Raw genomic sequence first — 14742 nt, 5'->3', positions numbered from 1 at the left:
AAAATAATTAATTACAGTCTATTTTCCATAGAACTTAGAATGATTCTGGCTTTCAAATGGATAATAAATGCTCAATAAATATGTGGAGAATAGATAAATCAAGGAAAATAAATCATGGGAGTTGTATAGAGATTGTTAACAAAAACCTATGATTTTATATCAGATATATATAAAGTGGGTTGAATTTTAACTGCCAAGACCCTTATACAGAGATTTAGCAAAACTTATTTTTAAAGTGCTATGTACTGATTAGATACTTGTGTTTTCCTCCTTTTTAGTCATTCTGTGCCTTATCGATCTTCTGTTCCACCCTCTATCCCTCCAGCAGCAATCTCCATCAGAATGTCCACTTTAATTTAATGTCAGGGTTTAGACCTCAGTCACTGAAATTTTTCCATCCTTACTTGCTCAAGCAGTGAATTTTTATTAACACTTTCTATAGCACACAGCATACTGACATTTAAGAAACTATATTCTATAAAACGCGTGGTTCCTCCTTTTGGGTGGCAATTATTTTTTCTATGCCTCTTCTCCTGAACTCCTTTGCTTTCACTTTTTAATTTTCTTCAGTATTCTTGAAATTTGCTGAATTGTGAAATAATTTAATTCCTTCTTTGGTAGGAAAGATGCATTTCTTGACTAAGCATGACCCGACTTAGAATTTTTTTAAAAATAATAAAAACTTGGGACTTCCCTGGTGGTTCAGTGGTTAAGAATTCACCTGCCAATGCAGGGGACACAGGTTCTGAGCCCTGGTCCAAGAAGATCTCATATACCGCGGAGCAACTAAGCCCGTGCGCCACAACTACTGAGCCTGCGCTCTAGAACCCGTGAGCCACAGCTACTGAGTCCACATGACCCAACTACTGAAGCCCACGTGCCTAGTGCCCGTGCTCTGCAACAAAAGAAGCCACCACAATGAGAAGCCCGCGCACCGCAAAGAAGAGTAGCCCCCGCTTGCTTCAACTAGAGAAAGCCCACGTGCAGCAATGAAAACCCAACACAGCCAAAAACTTTTAAAAATAATAATTTTATAAAAAATAATGATAATAAGAAAAACTTACTTCTCATACAACAGCCTTCCCTCCACCAAACCCCAATTAACAACCTGCACCCTACAGTTCACAATTTTAATCTTTAACCACGGCAATCATTTGTTAAACTACAATACTGCTTAGCCTTTTTGTGTATGTATGTGTGTTTCATTAGTTATGTAAATAGTTGTATGTACATCCGAATGGTTTTATATATATATATATATATATATATATATATATATATATATATATATATATAGTTACTGATAAATGGTAATAGCAGCCTGCCTACATGAAAATGAATATTTATTCTTTTGGATCATGTATTTTATTACAGTCTACTGAGGTTGCATGTATAGCTGGCAAGATTTGGAGATTTAATAGAAAGTGTATTACATCTGAAGCCTTTTGATATAGTGTTCCCCAGCCTCCTTGCCTCAAATCTGTATCATCCATAAAAGACTTTTACCGAAGAAAGGATGGTGGGAATAAGGGATTGTATCCAAATTCCTGTGACATACTCCCTGATTGAAACCTCTGGTAAGAATGGCTTTGCTTTATTATGGACTTGAGGACATGGGGAAGGGGAAGGGTAAGCTGGGACGAAGTGAGAGAGTGGCATTGACATATATACACTACCAAATGTAAAAGAGCTAGTGGGAAGCAGCCACATAGCACAGAGAGATCAGCTTGCTGTTTTGTGACCACCTAGAGGAGTGGGATAGGGAGGGTGGGAAGGAGACACAAGAGGGAGGGGATATGGGGATATATGTATGCATATAGCTGATTCACTTTGTTATACAGCAGAAACTAACACAACAATGTAAAGCAATTATACGTCAATAATGATGTTAAAAAAAAATAGAATGGCTTTGCTTCGGTTTTGGATTTGTTGAGCCTTCCTTGTAGGAAGAACTGAAGGAGTGGAGAACATAGCTTTTCAACACCACACTTTTCCTCAAGCAATTCTTCAAGCCAGAGTCATAGTTTTGCGAACCTCTCTTATTTTGAAATGGGTTGGCTCAATCAGGCTTTTACATTTTATTCAAAGTTATATCACATATTGTTACTTTCCTTTAGTTTCAGTATTTTCCCCAACTTCCAACTTTTCAGAAAGCTATTGATCTCACTGGTTGACATGAGAAATTTCCCATCAAATGTTGTCTTTTCCGCAGAAAGTATGGAAAGTTAACAATTGTTCGAAACTATATTATCTGACCTTGTGGAAGGTAATGTTTATCTTTGTATTAAACGCTGACTTTCCAAAGATCAAGTACTGCTTTGAATAGCTGGTGTTCTACTCACCCGTGTGACTGAGGATAGTTGTTAAATAATTCTGAATTTCAGTTTTCTCACCTGGAAATGGAGTGACAGATCAATAGAAATTACTGTAAGTATATACATAATGCATTTGAGCCTTTTTTTTTTCCTGATGGGCCATCAAGAGTGGGGAATATATATATAGTTCTAATTGAAAACTTTCTGCTGAGTCCCTGGTTTATCTAACAAATTCAAAGTGGATCTGGGGTGGGATGAGATGGAAATATAGACCTTGCAATGGTTCTGGCTGTCTTTTCACCTCCTACTTCTCTTTGTGTTTTTGTTTTATTGTGTTATGTTTGTCATTCTTCTGGTTAAGGTTTTGTTGACTTTTCCAGTTTTCTTGAATCCACTATCTTTATTTTATTTCTGTTATCTTACCCAGATAACCTCTTTTCTCCTATACAATAAATTTTCCTCTCTAGACTGTCCCTCCAGTTAATTTTGCCCACTCAGCAAAAAATCTTTCCCATTAAGATGTCATTTGTGGTATTTTATTCTATCATACATAAGAAAGGCAAAGAAAAATATTTCAGATATGGAAGGACTAAGAAAACATAACTTACTGGGTGAGGAAAATAATTGAGAGGGGGGAAAAAACCTAGTCAGTATAACAGTAAATCAGAAAAATTCTTAACAGAGAGGGGGAAATATTTCCAAAATAATAGTGAACAAAGCTGATATATTTTCAATTAAACCTAATGAAATTATACAGTATGAGTTTAAGCTGAAATCTAAGAATTACAGAGGATAAATTAAAAACATAATTTTAGTTTATGAATATAATAGCTAATTTTCTTAACACATGAAAAAGTGCTTTGGAGAGTTGGAAGTAAAAGTTACTAAAGTCTTTTCTTGACAGGCATGATCATTATTTAATTTGGCATTCTGATAAAAAATAGATAAAAATTCTATCACATTTTAGAAATGGAGGAGGTATAGACATTTTAAAATTACTTGCTAAATCAAGAATAAAATAGAGAAAAAAGAATAGTAACAATAAGGGAAGCATATTATATGGTAAACATGCAACAAATATTGAGTAGGAAATGGTTGGAAGGAATAGATCAAGATAGTCCTAAAATGTTTTAGTTTTGATTAGGTGACAATCAAAAACCTAAGAAAGCATATTCAAGATAGATGCTGTTTAAAGCAAATCTATCTTAAACAAAAAGATAGTGAAACTATGCAGCAGATATAAAGAAAGGAGTAGTTTTATCTGAATATTTTGAAATGGAATATTCACCAAGGTAACATATTATTCCTTGAAAAGGCAATTAGTAGTTTTATACTATTATATTATAAATATATAAAAATATAAAAAACATTATAAAAAATAGAGACGTTCACATATATAGACATTCATATATTTAAGTACCAATGCATATAAATAAATAAATGCAAGAAATAAAAAGCTTAATATTGATATATCCTAAACTGCTTGCAGAAATACAGGAAGGAAGACAAGAGGGAGTACCATTTTTGCTCTAAACACAGCTTTATTCTTATTTTTCAGTGTACATTCAGGTGCATGTTACTTTCACGTTTGAAAAAAAATATACAAAAGAGATATTTAAGGCGTTTATAATTGTTGGACTTTATTATTTATGTTCTAGTCTTATTTAATAATGCCCATCTATGGGACTGTAATTATATCCTTTGAATTTGGGTTTATATAATTTAAAATGACATGCAGGACACAAGTGGAAGCTCACTCTTGTATCTATCATGTTCTTCTTGGTACTTGATAGTTTGAGAAATAATGTCATGATGTATTTAAACACTTTTAGTCACACGTGTAGACAACTATAAAGACTTTGAGTGGTAGAGGAATTGATCTCATTGGTCCCAAATGATACAAAGGAAGGTGGAAACTATTGGACAAATGGCTCCTTAATGTTATAGAGGTACTTTTCTAACACCTCTCTGATATATTGATAAGGGCAGAAATATATGGTTTACCACAGTCCTCAAAAAAGACACATTTGGGGCTTCCCTGGTGGCGCTACTGGTTGAGAGTCCGCCTGCCGATGCAGGGGACACGGGTTCGTGCCCCGGTCCGGGAAGATCCCACATGCTGCAGAGCAGCTGAGCCCGTGAGCCATGGCCGCTGAGCCTGCGCATCCAGAGCCTGTGCTCCGCAACGGGAAAGACCACAACAGTGAGAGGCCCGCGTACCGCAAAAAAAAAAAAAAAAAAAAAGACACATTTGGATTAAAAGGAAAAAATAGTAAACAAAACCAGAAAAAATTTTGGAACATAAGTGGCATATTTCAGCATTGAGTAAAAATGCATTTAACATAGAAAAACAATTGTAGAATAAGAAAGTTTATCAAAGTTTTGATAATAGACCTAATTTATGAATGGAGAATAAGTTTCTGCTCATATGTTAACTAAATTAAAACATGATTTATTACTCATATAGTATATGTATAACTGATTCACTTTGTTATAAAACAGAAACTAACACACCATTGGAAAGCAATTATACTCCAATAAAGATGTTAAAAAATAATATAGTTTAAATTATGTTTTTATTTAGAATAATTGTATTATTTACAAACCCTCTCTTTTTCCAAATAGGGTTAAAATATTATACAAAATGCATATACTATATCAAGGTAAAAATAGTTCAACAAATAGAGATCAATGAAAGAAGACATCAATGGAATAAAGACAGAAATGGTAATACGTGGCCAATATATTACGGTAAAAAGTTCAGCGTCAAATCAATTATATAATTGCAGTTTCCAAAGGCCAAAATAAACAACAAAAATCACCACTGGTTATGTGAATTATGTTTTTCATATGCAAAGCATATCAATCAAATATTTATTTCAAGACCACAGATATTCTTAAAAGGGAGACCCCTACGGCTGCATCATTAGACACCATTATATAATCAATAACTAACCCATAAACTCCTTGCATTAAATATGACAAGAATTTGCATATTCTTATCTAAAATCCCTCAGTGTAGAATAATACCACAAAGTCAAAACATATTTCAGAAAATGTTGTTTTTTTATGGTTGGAGCAAAAGGTGTGGAAGATGTCGATTTATATAATTCAAATACACAAACCTGATGGTTTGACTTAATTCTTAATCTAGATATTCTTCTGTAAACATGGTTATGAGTTGAATGTATCCCTGAAAATTCATATGTTGAAGTTGTAACACTCAGTAACTCAGAATATAAACTTATTTTGAAATAGAGACATTGCAGGGATAATTAGTCAAATTAAAATGATGTCATTGGGGTGAGCGCTAATCCAACATGTCTGGTATCCTGAAAAGGAGAAATTTGGACACAGAGACAAATACACATAGAGGGAATACAATGTGAGGAGACACAGGGGAAACACAATGTGACAATGAAGGCAGATGGAGTGATATTTCTACTAGCCAAGAAACCAACCCTGCTAATGCCTTGATCTTGTACTTCTAGACTTCAGAAATGTGAGACAGTATATTTCTGATGTGTAAGCCACCTGGTTTGTGGTAGTTTCTTATGGCAGCCCTAGCAAACTAAGACAAACATTATTTCTCTTTACCATGCTTTTAATAAACGTTGTGCTGCTTTGCTTTTGAGGATATAAGCTTTGAGAAATACCTGGAGCTGAGTGTTCTGTGTTGCAAGACCCTGTGTTTTGTTTTAACTTTCTGCAACCCTACCGATAGGCTTCACAAGGGCAAATATGTTTGTCTTTTTTGCTCACTGATATAATCTATATAATCTAAGCCATCTAAATGGTATGTTTGGCATATGGTCAACACTCAGCAGGTATTTTGTTGCATGACTGATTGAATTCTCTTAAGAGAGTTGAAGGGTCTAACTACAGCTTATCACTGAGTAGACTGCTATTTAACGGTATCACAGAAGCGGACCAAGGGAGTACTTATCAACAGATCCAAAAGATTTCCTCAGCAAATAATTATGGATTAGCTCCATGAGGAAAAATATTAAGTTGAGCCTCTAAATTCTCATATTAAAGAGAATACAAGAATGCTATTTTCAAGCTTGTATTTCCAAATATCCATTATTGAACCCTGATGTAAGAATGAGAAGTGAGAAATAAAATCCACAGTGGAAGGTAAGCCTGGAAAATCTCTGAAAGTACCTTTTTCTAATCTTTTAGAAGAAGCATTTAGACAGACTTTTTATTCATCAGTCTCTCCAGAAGGTTCAAAAATGATTAAACTTACACAGTCTGGCAAATCATCAAGAGGTACATGTAAAAATCAACTGTCATGATCTCATTCCAAAAGAAAAGTATGAATGCACCCCACTTTGGCACAATTGCTAACCTGAAAACAGAAAAGCAATCCACATGTTCGGTTTCTGCAGTTGCACTATTTTAATAGAATGAGGGCAATGAAAGTAATTTGATCTTCCATTGTTGGCTAGAAAAGAATCTTGAAATCATCAGGACGAGTGGTGACAGCTCAGTTTTAACTGTGACTCTACCCAAGCTTAAGGACATGTCTAATGGAAAGAAAACCCATCTGTTGTTTTACTTGTTATCACCTAATTTTCTGATTTTTTAAGGGACTATTTCTGATAATTCTGATTCATGATTTCACTTTAGAGACACATCTATAAGAAATCTATGCTGAATGTATACAACTTAATGCCAGTCCTGCAGACAAAGATCAAAGAAAGATCAATACATACTAAAAAGAATATTATACTTTTAATGTGATTCTTAGGTCATAACAAAAAATTAAAATGATCTGAGTTGGATTAGGCATACTGAAATCTAATGTGCTTCTCAATTAAAAAAGTGTTGATGATATTAGAAATATATTTTATTTGATTCTGAGTAAAGGTTCCTAATGCTTTCAAAAACTTTTCAGAGCAAGAAGTAGTTTACTGACAGTGGAAATAATCAAACTGTCTTGTTTCTGTGTTAATTTGAGTTTGAAAAATAATTATCAAGACTGTAGAATCTTTAAATATACAGAAAAATAAAACACACATGTAATTGCTTACCGTTTATGAATAGATAAAAAAAGAATAAAGATATTAGTGAGGATTGTTATAAGTAAGCATATGATTTAAAATTAGGCAGATCTGAGTTCAAATACTGGCTATCTTTAGGAGTAATTTAACTTGGTCATATTATTTTACTTCTTGAAGCCTCAGTTTTCTTATAAGGACAATGGAGGCAAATAATGCTTTAGTTATAGGCTTTTTCCTGATTATTAGGGACTTTATGCACTGCTTGGTGTGTTAAGGTCTTCAATGAATAGTACTCTTCATATTAGAATTAATATTAATACTTTGAATCTAGGCCCAAGAAAGTTGGAGTTACTATTCTAAGTGGGTGTACAGCTTGGAGTAAGGACCTTACAATTGGATATGGGAGCAAACCAGATTAGCTATTCCATGGAAAAATAAAAAGTGATATCAATACAGAGGTAGATCAAATGCAAAGTTAGTCCTTAGAGAAAACACATTTTAATTTTTATTGAAATATAGTTGACATAAAATATTATGTTATTTCCATGTTATTTTCAAGAATGATTTGACTTTTAAGTACATTACGAAATGATCACATGGTAAGTCTAGTAACCATCTGTTCCCATAGAAAGTGAAATTATTAGAGTGTTATTGACCATATTCCTTTTGCTGTATATTACATCCCATGACTTATTTATTTTGTAACTGGAAGTTTGTACCCTTAATTCCCTTCCCCTATTTCACACAGCCCCAAGCCCCTTTCCCTCTGGCAACCACCCATTTGTTTTCTGTATCTATGAGTCTGCTTTTGTTTGGTTTGGTTTGTAAATTTTATAGTATAGATTCCATATAAAAGTGAGATCACAGAGTATTTACTTTTCTCTGTCTGGTTTATTTCACTTATCACAATACCCTCTGGATTCATCCATGTTGTCACTCCTTCATTTGGAGCATATTCCTTTGTGTCCTCATTTTGCCTAATTCTCTGTGTTTATTTCTATTTTTTGGTAGGTCTGTCTCCCAACCTCAAGGAAGTGGGCTTATTTAGGAGATACCCCATGGGGCCCAGCAGCATGCCTCCCTCTGGCTGCCAGAGCTACATGCTCCAGGGACGTCCCCTATGTGGGCTGAATATGGCTTTCTATGGTGGCTGGGCTGACTTCTTGGGCATGCTGGTAGGCTTGGCTAGCCCCTACAGGGCTGGCTGCAGTGCTTGTGAGGCCGCTGTGGCCCCACAGGTGGGCAGGGATGGCTCTCTATGATTAAAAAAAAGAAAAAAAAAATCTTTAAAATAAGTAAAATGACCATACATGAATAGCAAAAAAAAAAGTTTCATTTTAACTCCATCCTTAATACACAAAATATATATAGCTCAGGATAATATAAGTAGCTAATCTAAATTGAAAGAAATGGAAACATCCAAGGGAATGGATGTTTGAAACAGGAAGCCTTAGAGCAGCTTTTAGAGATGAAATAATAGGAAAGATCTATGGCTTGAGAATAAACACCTGGCCACTGAAACATGTGTTGAATAATCAACAAATGGGAAATATACCAAGATAGAATATCAGGAATCATCTGTTAGTGTAGCAAGCAAAGCGTACATGATATATAGTAGATAGGAAAGGATAATTCAGTTTTTGGGTTCCATTAGACTCATGGAATTATGCAGCCACAGGAGAATTGTAAAACACTGCAACCAGTAGAAAGTGTGAATCCTACTACCAACATTATATTATTGTCTAGGTCCAAAGATTTAGATGTGAGGGAATGAACTTTAATTTGAATATATAATTAAAGACCAAACCCTAATTTCCATCACATTTCTGTCTCTGGAATTTACAGTTCGCTCCTCCTATTAAGATACAGAAAGAAAAGAAATTAAAACATTCAATTTGTGGCAACATTTTTTGAGTCCAGACTCCTTGCACAGTCATCTTCCATCTGGAAGGAGAGAATAGATGACCTTTAAGAAGATATATTCCCAAACTAAATTGGGTAAACTCCCTGATATTATTTTTACGTTCTTCTGGTCACTGAGTCCTTGGGGGAAGTGTACAATGAAGCATGTGGGGAAATTTAGAATTTCTGATCAAAGGGGATAGATACGATTTACAGCACCTCTTCAATTATATCCTCTTCTTCTTTCTTTTACTCTTAATGTAATTACTCATCATTAGCAATCATCTAGAGAATATGAAGTAAAGATAATACTAGAATCATAAAGTGAGCTGGCACACTTTTTCCTCTTTTATGTACAATAGAATAATTTTATAGCATGAAATTATCTTTTTCTTGATCATTTCATAAAATGGATGAGTATATGGTTTTTTCAATGATCACAATTTAAGCTGTTGATTCAAAATTGTAAATATTGATAAGGAAATTCAGCTTTTATATGTTTATTGAGAAAGTTTTAGAAATTATATATACCTGAAAATTACCCACTCATCTATATTAAATTTTCTTTACAAAGGTATATCTACTTAACATCTATTTAACTTGTAGACCTGTCGATTTTATAGTCCTCAAATTATTTACTTTCAACCATACTTTGTTTTTGAATTTGTCTTTAAGTTTTAAAATCTTATTAATCCTTTCAAAGAACCATATTTTGTTTCTCCTTCCTCTTTCTTCTCTTCCTCTTCTTCTCCTTTTCCTTTCATCTCCATATTCTATTTTTTTCTATTTTATTTATTTCTTCTCTGATAGATTTTTTCCCCACTGTTTTCTAAGGGTTAATTTATTGATTTTATAAACTTTCAGACCTTTTACTTTCAATATTTTCTTATTTTCTAAATTTTACACTTAAGGATAAAAAAAAAATTTCCAAGTGCTGCTTTATTTGTATCACACTAGTTTTAAGATGTAGTGTTCTCATTGTCATTCACTTCAAAATAGTAACATTATAGTATTATTAATCTTTTTATTGTTTAACAGACATTATTTTCTTTACTTTTAACAATTCCTTTCACTGTCATAAATACCATGTATTTCAAGAAATAGCATGCTTTTAATAATAGTGCTAAATAATTCCGAAACATCCTGTAGGTAGTAGAAGTTCTGAAGTATTCCTTTATAGTGGTTTATATTAGACAGTTTCTCCATATATATCTCCCAAATTTACAGAGTTATTTTAAAAAGTAGATGATATGAAGAAAAGACAAGCCATTGAGTGTCAAGAGTGTCCCTAGATATGTTGTTGCTACATTTTTAGTCCCATTGTTTTCTTATCAGATACTTGCTTGTGATAATATTCCTCAGGCTTTAGGAGAAGATTAATTAGATTATTTATTTAAAACTACTTCTTCAGCTATAAAGCACTATGCAACTTTTTTTTTGTCTGTTTTTTTGATTGGAGTACAATTGCTTTACAATATTGTGTTAGGTTCTGCTGTACAACAAAGTGAATTAGCTATATATATATATACATATATCCCCTCCCTCTTGGACCTCCCTTCCACCCCACCCATCTCCCCTATCTAGATCATCACAGAACACTGAACTGAGCTCCCTGTGCTGTACAGCAGCTTCCCACTAGCTATCTATATTTCACATGTTAGTGTATATATGTCAATCCTAATATCCTAATTTGTCCCACCCTCCCCTTCCCACCCTGTGTCCACATGTCCATCCTCTACGTCTGCATCTCTATTCCTGCCCTGCAAATAGGTTCATCTACCATTTTTCTAGATGCTACATGTATGAATTAATATTCACTATTTGTTTTTCTTTCTGACTTAATTCACTTAGTATAACAGCAACTTTTAATATAATAAAGTGATATGTTTCAGAAAGATGAAAAGCTTGAGATCTCAGTAAACACAATAGTTTAGTGAATACTGAACTCTTGGTATCATGGTTAAAAATAGAAAACTGAACCCCCATCCTTCTTGTTATATAATGTGGTTCAGAAATTATAGTTTGAGACGTAAAGGAAATGGCATTTAGCTCCTGTCTTCACTAAAGGGAGTTGTCAAAAACCATGAACAATTTGAGGCTCTATCTCATTTGCATGCTAAGAAGTTAGCTTTCCAGTTTCAAAGGTAGTAAGAAAACACAGGACATCTGGGTCAGAGACAAAGAATGTTATTACTCACGGAGAGCAGCATGAATTTCAATGTTCACTTTAGTTTCCCTTGCCTCTATCCCAATTCCCTTAGGGCAATGTAGAGTAACCCTGTTGAAAGCCATACACACGGTGGATTGGGTCACAGATGAATGATCCCCAAGTTTAGGAAACCTCCAATTTATAAGGGGCTATGAACAAACCTGTCCAACATTTCCCTGGAGAGAAGCATTATTTTTATTATCCTGATCAGACAGCAAAAATATACCTTTTGCTCCAGATGGAGATACTCTATCTCTCAAGGCTACTTGCTATGCAAACATCCTTGAAATAAATAATCTGGAAACCCAAGGTATCAATGCTTCTTCATGAGATTTTCAGAAATGCAAGAGATCCATTAGGAATTGTCTCTCAACAGGAGAATTCAGTACACATTTGTGCCCAACAATAACACTGATTATTTTTATTGCAAATCTACATGTACTTTTCCTGGAAAGCATAAAAATTAGTACAAATTATACAAGAAATATTTTGGGAACTAAGATTTTGACATTTAGTTCTGTTTACCAATAACTATGATGATTTTGTATATGAATTAAATGACTGAAGAGTCAAGAAGTAATCACATGATTCATGACAAAGAATGACATTTATTTGTAATTTCTAAATGAAATGACATATCCTGAGCTATGTTTTCATTTTGAAATAAGATCACATCATCTATGACATTTCACCTCTCAAAGATGGAATAAAAATAATCTAAATGAATGTCTTCTACTTGTAAAATCTGATAGCAAGTACTAGATAATATGAATTACACATTTTCAAACAAGAGTTGATGGCTTAATAAAAGCATTTGGACAAATTTAGTACATAAATGATTAATCCATGTCAAAATATAAATTACTGACAAAAACATGCCACCAGTCAGTATAGTATTGCTAACTGCCCATTTCAAGGAATGATCTATGTGTAAGAATTACCCTGACATTTTCCTCAGGCAAGGTAATTGAGAGAAATATATTTAGCCTCTTTGCCGTTTCCCTTTTATGTATAAGAACTTCATTTACACCCTCTTTACATAGTAATCCCACTGATTTTCAAGCTGGCTTCCTTCTGTTAATATGCAGTTAGAACTTCATAATTTTGCTTTCAAGATTACTATCTGGTGATTCTCATTTATTTTTATCCTGCCTGTCTTCTAGTTTTGTTTCCACATGAAGAAAGAGATGCAATAAAAGTTACCTAAATAAAGAATTTCTGATGTGCTTTCAGGGTGCAGTTCTGGGTATGCATCTAAACTTGACCTTGTATGATTTCAGGGTCTTAAACTGAAAAGTAAACAAGGTTGGTAGCATATTCAAACTTGAATGGGTTATACACTTAAATTATTAGAAAAAGGGATTCATTGTGAATAAACAGCCTCTGAAATGTGCCATGGCATGAATATCACCCAAGATTTTAAACTATAATTTGAGTGACAATATTGGTGGCTGAAGCTTTCAGATATGTATCATGAGCATAATCTGAATATGGATTTATATAATCTCAGATTTCAATTTTAATGTGAATCTATAACAATGTTATCTATAAGAGATATGTTTTAAATTTTTAAAACAAACTACCTATGCTCAAGAACATTATAAGTTACCTCAATGGTGATTCATGTAAAATAGACACCTGGAGCATTTATTTGTCAGAACTAATTTGTGCCAACAATGGGTTAAGAAACAGAGCCCGTCTAATTGAAACTGACATATCATTGTTGAAAGCATAATGTGCTGATAAAAGATTTGATAAATCTCCAGTGGTCACCAACTCTTGGAAACAATATTGTTCTCAATTCCTAGTATTACAATTTTAATTGTAGAAAAAGTATGCAAAAAAGTCTTACCTTAAAGTATCTGAAGCCAAGAGTAGGGAAAAGAGACTAGACCCTCTTGTGAAAAATAAGGAAGCTATGCAGAAGAAGTTTCCAACTAAAAATTACAAAGATTATTGTAATGGTCAGAAATCTTATCATTATAACTATGGAATAGATTACTTACTTAGAAGTAACCATTGGCAGGGTTATCCAGTATATACTGAATTATTGCTCACAAACAACAATCTCATGATTTGTTGGCCATGAGAATGGCCCTGTGGAAATTCCTATACAACACAGATATTCTGTAATGCTGTGAGCACTGGTATTTTAAAATTTCCTTCTTCATATTTTTTTTTCCTTTTGACAGGAACAATATAAAGCAATATTTTTTCAAAACACAGCTGAAAATAATGCTAATTAGTAGGAGGAGTATATTAACATAAGTATGGTCCAAGGGGAGAGATTATTAAATTAATTCACTCTTTAAACTTGAATCTGTACTCTTGAAAGACACTACGATTGCAGTTAAATGGTTAAATTTCAGTCAATTTTTGGAAGAAGTCACCAAGAGAAAATTAAACTTGTGGAAGATAGAGGTTTTTAAGAATGAGTTTTACATTTTGGTGGGCAATATTATTTAAAACTAATAATCTTAAAAGAAGTTTGAATTTGTAAGGATGAGCCAAGAGGTATATAATGCTCCTTGCATATCAAGGTGTGTTCTCAGAGAATAATATCTGCACACTGAGAAGAATAGCAAGAAGCAAAATCAACATAGTTTCTCCTAAATTGACACATCAAAATATCTTTGTTTTAATTGATGATTGTATGTGTTATCTATTGCTGCATAAACAATCATCTCACAGTTTAACAACTTAAGACAGCAGCAAACACTTATCTTCAATTTCTGAGGGTGGGAATCCAGGTGTCATTTTGTTGGTTCCCTCTGGCTCAAGGTATCTTATGGTTTTGTAGTTGTACTATTGGCAGGGGGTGTAGACATATCTGAAAGATTAACTGCAGGGAAATTATCTGCTTCTAAGATCACCCTCATGATTGTTGGCTGGCTTCAGTCTCTTGTTACCTGGGTACCTGCACAGGGCTGTTTCATGCATAGCAGCAAGCTATCACACAGCATGGCAATTAGCTTCTACTAGGGAAATAATCCAAAAGAGAATGAGAGAGAGAAACCAAGATGAAACAACAGATTTTTTAGCCTAATCTCAGAAGTTGTATGATGTCACTTCTACTATATTTTATTAGTTATAGTAAGTTCAGGCCACATTCAAGGGGCAGGGAGTAAACAAGACAATGAATATCAGGTGGTAGGAATTAATGACAGACATCTTAGAGTTTGTTCACCACAGTGGTCTTCTATTTTTTAATCTCTGGGTTCCTACTCAAAATACTCAGGATCTATATACAGGAATACACAGTTCTCAATAAAATCTGTTTTATTAGCAACAAGGGAATCAGTATTCATAG

Source organism: Grampus griseus (genome assembly GCF_964374135.1).
Source record: "Grampus griseus genome assembly, chromosome: 3".
Classification (NCBI taxonomy): domain Eukaryota; kingdom Metazoa; phylum Chordata; class Mammalia; order Artiodactyla; family Delphinidae; genus Grampus; species Grampus griseus.
This window is presented reverse-complemented; position numbering follows the sequence as displayed.